This window comes from Temnothorax nylanderi, unplaced genomic scaffold (genome assembly GCF_030848795.1).
Source record: "Temnothorax nylanderi isolate EJ_2023f unplaced genomic scaffold, tnyl_v1.0 TNYL_tig1036_pilon, whole genome shotgun sequence".
In the NCBI taxonomy this organism is placed as follows: domain Eukaryota; kingdom Metazoa; phylum Arthropoda; class Insecta; order Hymenoptera; family Formicidae; genus Temnothorax; species Temnothorax nylanderi.
This window is the reverse complement of record NW_027250098.1, coordinates 1-13,493: the sequence shown is the minus strand read 5'-3', so window position 1 is coordinate 13,493 and position 13,493 is coordinate 1. Positions and strand designations below refer to the sequence as shown.

At 40.1% G+C, this 13,493-nt stretch overlaps 2 long non-coding RNA genes across 2 annotated transcripts; one reads left to right on the top strand and one right to left on the bottom strand.

The window, feature by feature from the left end:
- Positions 1–763: 763 nt before the first annotated feature.
- LOC139786440 (uncharacterized) lies at positions 764–3,488 on the top strand. Its single transcript, XR_011722290.1, has 3 exons — positions 764–848; positions 929–1,150; positions 1,372–3,488. It is a non-coding gene; the product is annotated as an uncharacterized lncRNA (long non-coding RNA).
- Positions 3,489–4,135: 647 nt separating this feature from the next.
- LOC139786441 (uncharacterized) lies at positions 4,136–8,949 on the bottom strand. Its single transcript, XR_011722291.1, has 3 exons — positions 8,817–8,949; positions 4,291–4,575; positions 4,136–4,172 (listed from the first exon to the last, which is right to left on the bottom strand). It is a non-coding gene; the product is annotated as an uncharacterized lncRNA (long non-coding RNA).
- Positions 8,950–13,493: the final 4,544 nt, after the last annotated feature.

Sequence of the window (13,493 nt, the reverse complement as noted above, 5' to 3'; positions counted from 1 at the left end):
TAAGTATCAAGGTCGAACCACGATTGGTTCAAGATTGACTTTATGTCACTTTTGCATGATTTTAGTTATTAGTGCCTAAAGGCAGATTAGACGGCCAATAGGGCCAATTCCGAGTGATTTTCTATTCATTTATTATTTTACGACGATTTTAGCTGATTCATTATGTTTTCATACAGCAACAGCCAATGGGATGAGTTCCAGGCAATTTTATGTTATTACGGTATATTCTCGATTATTTTCACAGATTTGATGGCCTTCAGCCAATAGGAGCACAAGATGTGAGTTTCGGTCGGAGAGCGCGGAATCAGCCAATGAGAGGCCAGTATTCGTGATAATAGTGAGATTAAGTGAAATAGCGTTCAGACCGTTTATATTTAGTAATTAAACTTATTCCCTGTTGATTGAAAGATATTTTGATTAGTTTTACATATGCGTTAATTTTAAGATATTATATATCATTATACTTACCATTTATACTTACCCGTCCAATGATTGGGCGAGACGATCCTGCGAAGTCCGGGTACCTGAAAGAAAAGAAAGAATTAGTAAAGCTGATTCACATATATAAATACTTACCTGTAGAGTCGCGGGACGTCACATTGACCTTTCACGGTCGGAAAACGTTCCGAGTGACTTGTACGCGGAGTCGCACTTTGTGCAGTTACGATGACGGCATTGGTTCACGCACGGAACGATAGCCGATGCCCGTCGTCCAATGGGGTTTCGGTGTTCTCGCACCGAGGAGCGGAGTCTTGATATCGACCCGGCGCTTACTATGACCGCTGTTAAGGCTGATTTATAGAGGCCGTAACTATATGCCGACAATTTAGAAGCCGTTAGCTTAAGCTGTAATTTTGGCAGCCTAGTTTATGCATGGAATCTGTTCTTTACTTAAGATATAGTAAGTTAACTCAATTTTAACTTTCAGTTAGATACGTTTTCAAAGAGAAAACGTATCGTGGGATGACTTGTGGTTCCGTGCTACCGTGAGCGACTATCGGAGGGGTCAGTAGAGACAGTGCTGCTCACTTTTCGCATTTTTAATCAAGAAATTTACAATCATTCTTCAGGAATATACAATCGATCCCCTGTTAAAGGATCAATATAGAAGCAGGCAAGCAAGCAAATAAGCAAGCGCTACATATCGTAGGTATGACAGGATTCATAACCTTCAATCACGCCAACTTTAGCGGTTAATTCTTTAAAATTCGGTTGAAAACTGTAGATTTGCATAGCGGACAAACATACAAACATACATTCATTTATATATATATATATAGAGATTGTTTTTTATATAATGTCACTTTTATTTTATTATATAGTTATATAGTATTATACATATATATAATTTTACATAAATTACTATTTTAGTTACCTAGCACATGGCTGCAATATGCAGGTAGTAGCGTGGGCGTTTTTGATAGGAAAGACAACTGTACATGTAATTGTTTGTGAAACTTGTGCAGCTATCTGGGAAGTTCTCTCTCCAATTTATTTAAAAATACCAACAATTGAAGACTGGCACAAAAAGAGTAAAAGATTTTATGAAGAATGGAACCTTCCTAACTGTTGTGGTGCTATAGACGGGAAGCACATAACTATTCAAGCTCCAAATAAATCTGGAAGTTCCTATTTTAATTACAAAAAAAGTTTTAGCATCATATTGATGGCTGTTTGTGACGCTGATTACGTATTTACACTTGTGGACATTGGATCCTATGGTTCACAAAGTGATGGAGGTGTTTTCAAAGACTCAGCCTTTGGACGAGCACTGGACTCTGGTGTAATAAAATTACCAGCCGATTCAGTATTGCAGAATACAAACATTATGTTTCCACATTACTTTGTTGGAGATGAAGCTTTCCCGTTGAAACCTTACATTCTGAGACCGTACCCTGGAAAGTATTTAGACGTTCATAAAAGAATTAACAAGCGGTCGAATAACGATGACAGAGGTAACAACGATGATAGAGGATCTAACATCCCTGATTTAAAAAATTATGTGCCCATTCCCTATTTAAAAAATTTTAGTAAAGGCTTGCGAAGGACCTTTGGTAATTACGGCGTAAGCACCCTTTACACCGTACCTAAGAAATTAGATACATTAATTAAAAAAGGGAAGGACAGACTCGAGAATAAGAAATGCACTGGTGTGGTCTACAAACTTGAGTGCTCGGATTGTAGTGCTTGTTATATTGGTCAGACCAAAAGACACATGGAGACCCGTGTAAAAGAACATAGTGCTGACATTAACAAGCGCTCCAATCAGCACTCAGTTGTTAGCAAGCATAGAATGGATTTCGACCACAACTTTAAATGGCAAGATGTTAAAATTTTACATAGGGAGCAAAACCTCAAAAAACGGGAAATCTCTGAAATGTTGTTCATTAAAAAACATACAGACGCTATTAACTCACAAAAAGACACCGAAAATCTACCATTAGTCTATGACCGTATTATATCTTCGCTTTAGACTTTACCTTCTATACAATTCACGGTAGTTTGCGTTTGTTTATTATGAATTTACCATTCGTTCTCCGAGCTTTACACGGCATGGTCATGTCTCTAGTGGTTGTTCTTTTACATCTCCTGACCGCATATTTTTAACGATGACAATAAGATTTAAAACTTGACGCGCAATCATTGTAAGTTTTTATATTTGTACCATTATTTATTAATTTCTGTGTAATATCGGTAATTTGTGTTGTTGCAGCATTGCTAAATAATTGTAACTTGATAAGGACCCAAAGCAAAGGTCGAAACGTCGTTGTGATTGATATTAAATTTATTGCCAGTTAGGCCGACAAATTTTCGTGTTTTATTAATTTATTACTGGCGAAGAATTATCGTATTGGTTCATAAAAGAGTTTATAATTACCGATTGTCAAGAGCACGGCGAACGATTGAAAATGCTTTCGGTATTCTATCATCAAGATGGCGAATATTGCGAAATAATATTATTGCTGATGTGGAAAATGTGGAGAAAATTGTTGCAGCAACTGTGTGTTTACACATTTTTTACGTATATCTAAAGAAAGAGTTCCTGCTCATGAAAGAGTGTATTGTCCATCCTTTTTTATTGATAATGTTCAGCCTGATGGAAGCATTACACCAGGCATGTTTAGAAATGATCACGTAGATAGTTTTGAAAGAATAGGACGTTTAGGATCAAATAATGCTTCCAGAAACGTGATGGAACTTCGGGATAGTATGGCTAACTATCTTTCCAATGAAGGAGCACTTCATTGGCAATGGGATTATATTTTTAGAGGATATATGCCAGAATAAATATTTTCAGGTTTTTTAAACATAAAACAACATTTTTAATATAAAATATCTGTTTTTTAATATGACACTTAATGTTTTTTAATATAAAACACTTGTTTAAAATATGTTATATTCTTATATATGCTGAATAACAAATATATATATATTACTGTGTAATAAACTGTGGATTATTAAATAAAACCATGTATCCGAATAGTAAACTGAAATGTATTATTTTTGTGTTTGTTCGTATAAAAATACTATAAAATAAAAAAATCAAAGAAATTGATTGTAGGTACATGAACTTTCAGTATTTGATCAAATAACGTGTATTCAAAATTAAACTTCTTTATTACTTCTATATCTGTAATTTCTAGACATTTGAATGTAGAAAGACATTAGAAATTATAAATAAACTGTTCACAACTAAACTTGGATTTAATCTGTTTAAAATTTGAAAATGTAAAAAAAAATTTAATTTGTATACTTTGAAATTACTTGCATAATGTCAATTTTACATGAAATTAAATCTTTTTTATTGAGAGTCTTTAAATCTCCATACAAGGAGTCACAAAAGTATTTTAAGGACTCATCTTCTGCATGTATGGTATTTTTCTTAGTAACATAACTTTTAAAAACATCAACAGCAATACCTAACTGTTCTTCAACAGGCGAAGATTTTCTTTTTTGACTAAATCTATTTGGTGTAGATGTATTGTGTGTTGTAGGTTTTTCTGGCGTAGATGACCTCGGTATTGCAATCTCTTTAAATGTAGATACGTTAGGTGTTGTGGGTCTTTCTTTAACTAATGTATTTTTGCTTAAAATATCTGAGATTGGTAAAGATTCTTCCAAGTTAGATAAAGATTTGTTTGTACTATTTGTAAGTACATCGGTACAAGTATCTGCAAAATGGTTACAATATTAATATAGTTATTTATAAAAAGCAATATTTGTTCAACAACTTTAAAATCATATAAATTCACATTAGAAAATATAGAAAGTTCCATTTAGTCAATTTACCTGATTCATTTAAATACTCGTAATCGGTACAATCGTCATTTTTAGTCACGCTTTGTGAATTTTCTTCATAAGTATCAAAATCCTGTATTTCCGATGAAGAGTTTGATTCCTCTTCTATTGTAATATTACCAAATGTTCGTCGTTTCTTCACCACAGAATGTAAAAATGTTAAATACTTCATTAATGGCCATTCTGTTTGCTTAGCTGCTCCTGAAGGTATCTTTTTATTTCTTTCCTTAGAAAATCTATTGCGTAATGACAACCATCGAGCAGTACAATCAGCGACTAAAAGAAAAAATATATATATTTACATATGTATCATTATTAAATCTAACTTTTTTACTTACAGAATCCTATATAATTAACTATGTGTATATATATATTGTGACGTTGCAGTTTCGCTGCATCGTGGCAGCGCCCAGCCGCCGTCACAAGGCGCGGGTTTTCAATAATTATCCGTTTCGCACCCGAGGACGATTCACAGAGTCAGAGCGAGAGATCTCCATGGGCATAATTATAATTGCGTTTCCGTATTTTGATCCTTTTTTTTGTTATTTTGTATTGATACGTGGCGCCTCACCGAGCTGAGACTGGAGTTCCTGAGGAAATGCAGCGGATCGTAAAATGCGGATTGAGTCGACCAAGAGGAATCGAGCCAGGATATCGATCGACGCGAGCGGACTCGCAGGCCGGCGGGCGCACGGGAGCGCGGAAGGACACGCGCGTGGCGCATGATACGGCGAAGGACGGACCCGTAGAGGCAGGGCCCCGGGATGCCGGGGCGGAATGAACTTCGCCTACCCTCCTCACCTGCAAAAAGGACTCCGGGGTGGATGGCCACCACTCCCGGACCAAAACCAAAAACACGGGGACGTTAGCGTCTCGTCCGCTACCAGGAAGGATCCCGGCGAAATCGTCATACGCGCGAGGAAATCTTAAGCGCCCTGCGGGAGCCGGAATTGTCGGCCCTGCGCAAGGATACGTCGCGAGCTTGCGGGCTCGCCCCTAATTGGTCCGCGCGTTAACGTCGAGCGGCTGCGTACGCCCGGGGTGGGGCGCGCAATCGATTCCGCCATCGAGCGAAATTTCGGGAGCACTCCTGGATCGTCCTCGACAGCCGAAACACGCGTGAAATAGTCCGTCGCGAAATACATTTGATTTTCTTGGCGAGTACCGTAACGATTGTCTTAGCGGTTCTCCTGACCCTTGGGGCGACGGCGAGGAGCTTTCGAGGGAGAGCAGAAGAACGGTGAGGTTGCCTCGGTAATATTCAGCATGTAAAGCCACGACACCGCTCCCCGGGTCGCGCTCTCGCTCGGGAATATTCGCGATAATTAACGTATCCGCCGACAAGGCGTATTTAGCGATCGATGGCGAGAGCGAGGGGCACCGGACTGGTCTCGTGGCCGTGGGATCGCGATCGAAGTCTACGAACTCCTGGAGATCGCGGTAGGCGCGTCAATGACGACGTTCGATATCGCGAATACGCCATTTCTCGCGCCCTTCGCGTTCGCGACCGCGTGTCTCGTGGTGCGTAGTATTTCGCCCGGTCGAATCTTAGACTCCGCACGCGATATTAATTGCATCAGACGGTTATTCGCGTTGGTTTGATTGCGTACTTGCGATTCGCGTCCGGACACTTAGATTATCCTCGCGATATCGGCTGCGTGGAGATATTATTCGCGTTAGGATGTTGTTTGTCTTAAGATACCATTCGCGTCGACCTAAAATGGCGTCTCGTTATTACTCGCGATAATTCCGTAATTTTCTCGCATTAATTCGAGTATTTCGCGTGATGCCGAGTGTCTCGGTGCATCATTTTTCGCGTTGGACGATCGCTGACGATCGCGGGTGTTGCGTTCGATCAGAATCACTTGCGTTAACCTCAGTTTCCTGCGTTAGGATAAATCGGTAATTTCGCGTTAGTCATAGTATTGCTTGCGGTAATTCCGCATATTTCCTCGCGTTAGAATCGTGTTTCGCGTTACATCGAGCGCCTCGGCGCCTTATCCTTCGCGTTAGGATATCCTCGGCGATATCACACCTTGCGTTCGTTCCCTCTTGCGTTGGGACGTTACTCGCGTTACGTTCGTTCTCTGCGTTAGTTTAAGATTATTCCCTGCGTTAGATTAAGATTATTACTTGCGTTAGATTAAGATTGTTTGGTGACAGAATCCCTGCACGGGTTTGGACCTTGCGTTCACGCGCTCCGAGCGTGGCGCACTATCATTTCGCGGCATTTCACGCTATTATTTCGCGTTCATCCCAGTTATGTCGTATTCGGTCGTAACTTTCGCCGATGTCCTACATTATTCGTCAGTTTAATACTCTTATTATTACCGGCGTAGTTTATACGACTTTGACGATCTTGTGAGTTTGAATTTCTCCGGATATTATTTTGCTGAAAACGACGCCTTCCGCGCGTTTACAAACATTTCTTCATTCTCCGTGTTTTCTGGCGTCTGCGTTACTATCGCTTTGTTATTTGAAAATTGACGCCCGCGTTATCAACCGCGCCAGCATTTTTCTTATTAGTGAACGCCATTATGGCCCTTGTTCTATTACATAATAAATGTTGCTCTTTTTTGTTAATGACTGAGTTAATAATTCACACGTCACCCCGCCAAGTACCGCGCTGCCCTCCATCAACCCCGCCCTGCTATTAGGTCGAGCTAGCCATTCCCTCGCACACCGACTTATTTCGTTTTGCGTCTCGTTTTTGGTTTCTCGCGATTTCGTGGACGCGAATTTACGCGTCTGGCGCCCAACATTAGAATCGTTTCGTGAAGTTTCGGAGGTGCGAGAGAATCACCGGAGAGGCCTATCATCCCGCTCTCCTTTCCCCTTTTGATCCGGCACACGCCCCGGACCGCTCCGGGAGTGAAAAAGTCGTGACAATATATATATACTAGGTGCGCAACTAAGTTTTCGGGTTTTTTTGATCAATAAAAAATGGAAAATTTCAAGAGAAATACAAAAAATGGTTTATTCAAAGTATCGTCCCTCGCTAGCTATACATTTTCGCCATCTCTCTGGCAATACATGAATACCGCGACAATAAAACGACGCGTCTTTGGACCGAAACCATTCATCCAACCAATTTTGCACTTCTTCGAAATTGGTCAAATGTAGCCCAGCCAAGCCATGCGCCATCGACCGGAACAAGTGATAATCGGAAGGCGCCAGGTCTGGCGAATACGGCGGGTGCAATAGCAGATCCCATTTCAGCGTTTTGATGGTGTCCTGGACGATGGAACTGCGATGGCACGGAGCGTTGTCGTGCTGCAATATTACTCGTTCGTGTATCGTGTCCCATTCTGGCCGTTTTTCGAGCAATGTATGGTTTAAATTGATCAGTTGTTGTCGATAGCGATGCCCATTGACAGTTTCGCCCGGTTTCAGCAGCTCATAGTACACGATTCCTTTCTGGTCCCACCAAACGCAGAGCATTGTCTTCTTTCCAAAACAATTTGGCCGTGCCGTCGATGTTGATTCTTCACCAGGTGAAAGCCACGATTTTTTGCGTTTGGGATTCTCTAAATATATCCACTTCTCATCGCCAGTAACAATTCGATGAAGAAAACTCTTTCTTTCATGCCGCAAAAGCAAAATTTCGGAAGTGGCTCTTCGATTTTCCATCTGTCTCTCAGTCAACTCATGCGGCACCCATTTTCCTTCCTTTTGAATTTTTCCCATGGCATGTAAACGTTTGGAAATAACTTGGTGAGTCATGTTTAATGCCTCCGCAAGTTGATCTTGTGTTTGCGTATTATCTTCATCCAATAACGCTTGCAGATCGGCGTCCTCAATTGTTTTTGGTCTTCCGGAGCGCTCCTTGTCCTCAGTGTCGAAATCGCCACTTCTGAAGCGTTTAAACCAATCTTCACAGGTAGTTTTCGATGGTGCATGTTCGCCGTAGGCCTCCTCAAGCAAACGACGTGCTTCAGCTGCATTTTTTTTCAAGTTAAAGCAGAAAAGCAAAGCTTCCCGCAAATGCTGTTTATTTGGCACAAAACTCGACATCTCCGTTGTTAGAAAAAATATTTTTGCGTTGCGATATGTGTTTATATAACGACTGGTTATTGTTAACAAATGTCCAAGCTATAACTTCAGACAACTTCAGACATGTAAGTCGAGTACATGTGTTATTGGTGCCATCTATGTGTGAAACCCGGAAACTTAGTTGCGCACCTAGTATAGTTAATTAATAGGCTTTATTTTTTTATTAAGTTACAGAATTTTAAGTTACAGAGCCGTCTGTAGCATATATATTTCTGTATATCTTTCATTATATTCCTATATTACTAAGGTGGTACAAAGTCAAGTTTTGCGTCCTATTATTTCTCTGTATAAAAACAAAAGTTCTGGTTTGACTATCTTTAAACCATCCTAAATGTAATAAGAGATATATAAAAATATAATAAAAGATATGTAAGATTTTATGATTTTACCATGAAATAAATAAAGTATATTAACTTTATATATGATTCTTTAACTTATAATTATATTATGTGTATTATAGTTACCTGGTATTTTTAATTCTCCGCTTATAAATAGCCACGCATTCTCCACAGCTATTCGGTCCTTATAGTTTACATTTTTCTTATCATATAACTGTGGAAATCTTTCAACCAAGGTAATTAATTGAATGTCTTTATTTATTATAAGTCGTTTTATTTCGACCCAACTGGCCAATTGATACAAGATTGCACGAAATATAAAATTAACATGGTAAGGAATTTGGTTGATCGAGCGATTCTTTTGTCCGGCGCGCGGTTTCACAATTCTAACATTAGTGAGATAAAAAAGATCCTTATAAATAATTGTTACCCGAAGAAAGTTGTTGATAAATATGTTAATGTCCGGCTTGGCGAATTGCGAAATCGTAACAACAACGATCCTGTCAGTAGCGAAGTGGCCCAAGATCCTCGAAGGTGCATTACTGTACCTTACGTAAAGGGCCTTAGCGAGAATATTAGCCGTACAATGCGAGACATGAACTTTAGAGTTCTTCACACCATCCCGAAGAGATTGGATTCTGTCATTAGGAAGGGTAAAGATGGGTTGCCGAATCTCAGTCAGACTGAGTTAGTTTATAAGATTGATTGTGCAAATTGTGATGCGGTATATATTGGCCAGACAAAAAGGAATTTAGAAACACGCATCAAAGAACATCGATGTGATATCAGGAAAAATGTAGACAATCATTCGGTTGTGAGCAAACACCGTCTTGCACACAATCATGATTTCAAGTGGCAGCATCCGAAAATTTTACACAAAGAAAAACAATTCAAAAAAAGAGAAATATCGGAAATGTTTTTCATTAAAAAACATGATTGCACAATCAATTTACAAAACGATACTGAGAGCCTACCATCTATTTATAACCGTGTCATTGGTATTACTTAGTCGGCCCTGCACATTCGGTTCTGCTCGTTTTCCCACCAGAGCGCTGTTTGCCATTCGCGGATTACGTTGACAACTTCATTTCGACTTTGACCGTTTTACTGTTCGGACGTTGTACCTCGATATGGCTAGTGACGTCTTGATTTCGCCGTTCATTTTGGAGCGCATAAGAATTGTAAGCTTTTAACTAGTTTTACAGTGTTAACTGATTTTATTGTTTTTGACTAACGTGATATTACTGATTTTGTAGAGTTTTTCTATTGTTAAATGTATTTTTCACTCTTTTGTTTAGTTTTGCGTTTGTCTTGACGTTGTCAGGACACCACGTCAACGATGCAATTAATTTCGTTATGCGGATCGGTGTAACTTGAATTAAAGCACTTGATAAGGACCGGAATTTGGTCGAAACGTCGTGCAATCTTGTATCAATTGGCCAGTTGGGTCGAAATAAAACGACTTATTTTGAATTATTTGCTGGCGAAGGAAATTGTTTTGTTTATTTATTTATTATCTCCATATTTTTCATTCGTACCTGAAAGATGAACGTAATTATATAAAATTTTCTTTCACTTTAGTTGCGTTTCAATATTTACTACTAGTACTAAAAATAAAATATTGTTTGTATGTACATATGTGAAGTAAACTATAGACTTTGATAATAGCGCAGGTACGGGTTTTCTCACTAATTTTAATGAAATTTATATTCAACCAACGTATTTCGCCTAAAAACAAAGGTTTGAAAAGAAAAAAGTATCGCTCGTGGCTCTAAAAGAAGAAATTAACCGCTAAAGTTGGCGTAATTGAAGGTTATGAATCCTGTCATACCTACGATACGTTGCGCTTGCTTGTTTTCTTGCTTGCCTGTTTTTATATTGATCCTTTAACAAGGGATTGATTGTATATTCCTGAAGAATGATTGTAAATTTCTTGATTAAAAATGCGAAAAGTGAGCAGCACTGTTTCTACTGACCCCTCCGATAGTCGCTCACGTAGCACGGAATCACACGTCATCCCACGATACGTGTCTGATCGTTTGTCGTAATCACTAAAAGTTGAAATTGAGTTAACTTTACAGTTATGGCATAAATCACAAGTTTTCAAGACTTTAATATAAAAATATCGAAATCACAGTGTTAAATTTTATCTTTTCCGGCACACGTTAACAGTTACGACCTCTATAAATCAGAATAAAGTTGAATCATATTATATTTATGGCATAAATCACCAGTTACTGAGACTCTAGTATAAACTAAAGCATTGAAATCGCAATGTTGATCTTTACCGGTTCCGGCAGAAGTTAACGGTTACGGCCTCTATAAATCGGCCTTTACACGTCGGGTTTAATAACATCGGTAGTTCTTAGGCTGGCAAATCACAGCTATTCCCTTCTACTGAAGAATGAGTGTGATTGGCTAGTCTAAGAACTACAGATGTTATTAAACCCGATTAACGGCGCCGTGTAACAGCGGTCTATCATTGGGGAATGGATCGTATCGCCCATCATCCTACGATACGATTCGTCGATAGACTTTGCTGGAAGAGGCGAGTTTCGCGCCCGAATATCAGGCATGGCGCCTACGCGACACGAAAGTGGGGGGTTAACGAACGTTCCTCCTGGACAGTCCTTCGCGAGTCTTTGAAGCGTCAACTTGTTTTAATACTTGTGTCGCACAATTATTCGATACCGTTGGGCTTATCCCGTATCCGCCTACGATAAGTGCGTGAATACTTTAAGAATAATACGCGGTGATAGGGAGAGCTCAGGAATAGTCTCCAACGCGTCGTAACACGGCTAATAAGTACCAGTAAGGCATACTGGACTTGAAATAATAATCCTTAGCGACCGCCAAATGCCAACAAAGAGGAGTAATCCTATATCCACAAGATTACCTAAAATCTCAAAACGTAATCGACGACGATTAGGCAGTTACAGATGAATCGAATTTCTTATTATTTCTCATACAATGTATATATTCTTTTTTTAGGGAGAAAAGAGTTTTAGCAATAAGAAAAATAGATGTAGTTCTATTGTAAGAACAATTTATGTGAGTATGCATTTACGCAACCGATAGCGATATCTCTTTCTTCTCTTTATTCCCTTCAATTACAAAAATTACACAGGACCACAAAAAATTTTTTTTGAAAAGCAACTGGGATCAGAGTAGGTGTTTCTTATAGATTTTGGGTCACTGAATCCGAATTCGTAAACCGTTTTGCTCCATCACGTCTAGATTTTTAGATAATCGAGAAAAATAGCGGAAAATCTGTGAAAATTGAAATAAACATTTAAAGAAAGAGCAAAAGTATAACATCAAAGAAAGAGAAAAAGTATAACATCAAAATGCGGTCGCAGAACTGATTTAAATATATTTTGGTAAGTTAAATAAAGTGCAAAAAGGAGGATGTTAAAAAAGGGACGAATTTCGCCCAAAAAGGTGTAAATAAAGAAATAGTGTTTTTTGTAGATCTTGATCTCCTGAATACGATAAAGCTAATAAAAAGTTTGTGGTGCTTGGGGAACACCTTGAAAATTGAGCATAAACGTGGTGTATTTACAGAAATTCGGATGAGATATATGCTATATCATAAAATGTACTGGTGAAAGATTTGTTGGGGAGAGGGAAAAGGGGGGAAGAAAGAGTGTTTTGTGTGCGTGTGTGTGTGCATGTGTGCGTGCGCGAGTCGGGTGTGTGCACACTCGCACACACGCGCACGCGCGCACACACCCGTACCCGCACACGCACCCTCACCCGCACCCGCACCCGCACCCGCACCCGCACCCGCACCCGCACCCGCACCCGCACCCGCACCCGCACCCGCACCCGCACCCGCACCCGCACCCGCACCCGCACCCGCGTACGCACACACGCACACACACACGCACACACACACACGCACGCACGCACACACACCCGCGCACACACACGCGTACACATACACCCGCACCCGCGCACACACGCGCACACCCGTACCCGCACCCGCGCACATACACACACACACGCACACGCACCCGCACCCGCGCACGCACACACGCGCACACATACACCCGCACCCGCGCACACACGCGCACACCCGCACTCGCACCCGCGCGCATACACACACACACACACGTACAGGCAACCGCACCCGCGCACGCACACACACACACGCACGCACCCGCGCACATACACACACACACGCACCCGCGCACACACGCGCACACCCGCACCCGCGCGCGCGCACGCACGCACCCGCGCACATACACACACACACACGCGCACAACACTCTTTCTTCCCCCTTTTCTCTCCCCAACAAATCTTTCACCAGTACATTTTATGATATAGCATATATCATCCGAATTTCTGTAAATACACCACGTTTATGCTCAATTTTCAAGGTGTTTCCCAAGCACCACGAATTTTTTATTAGCTTTATCGTATTCAGGAGATCAAGATCTACAAAAAACACTATTTCTTTTACTTACACCTTTTTGGGCGAAATTCGTCCTTTTTTTAACATCCTCCTTTTTTGCACTTTATTTAACTTACCAAAATATATTTAAATCAGTTCTGCGACCGCATTTTGATGTTATACTTTTTCTCTTTCTTTGATGTTATACTTTTGCTCTTTCTTTAAATGTTTATTTCAATTTTCACAGATTTTCCGCTATTTTTTTCGATTATCTAAAAATTTAGACGTGATGGAGCAAAACGGTTTACGAATTCGGATTCAGTGACCCAAAATCTATAAGAAACACCTACTCTGATCCCAGTTGCTTTTCAAAAAAAAATTTTTGTGGTCCTGTGTTATTATTATT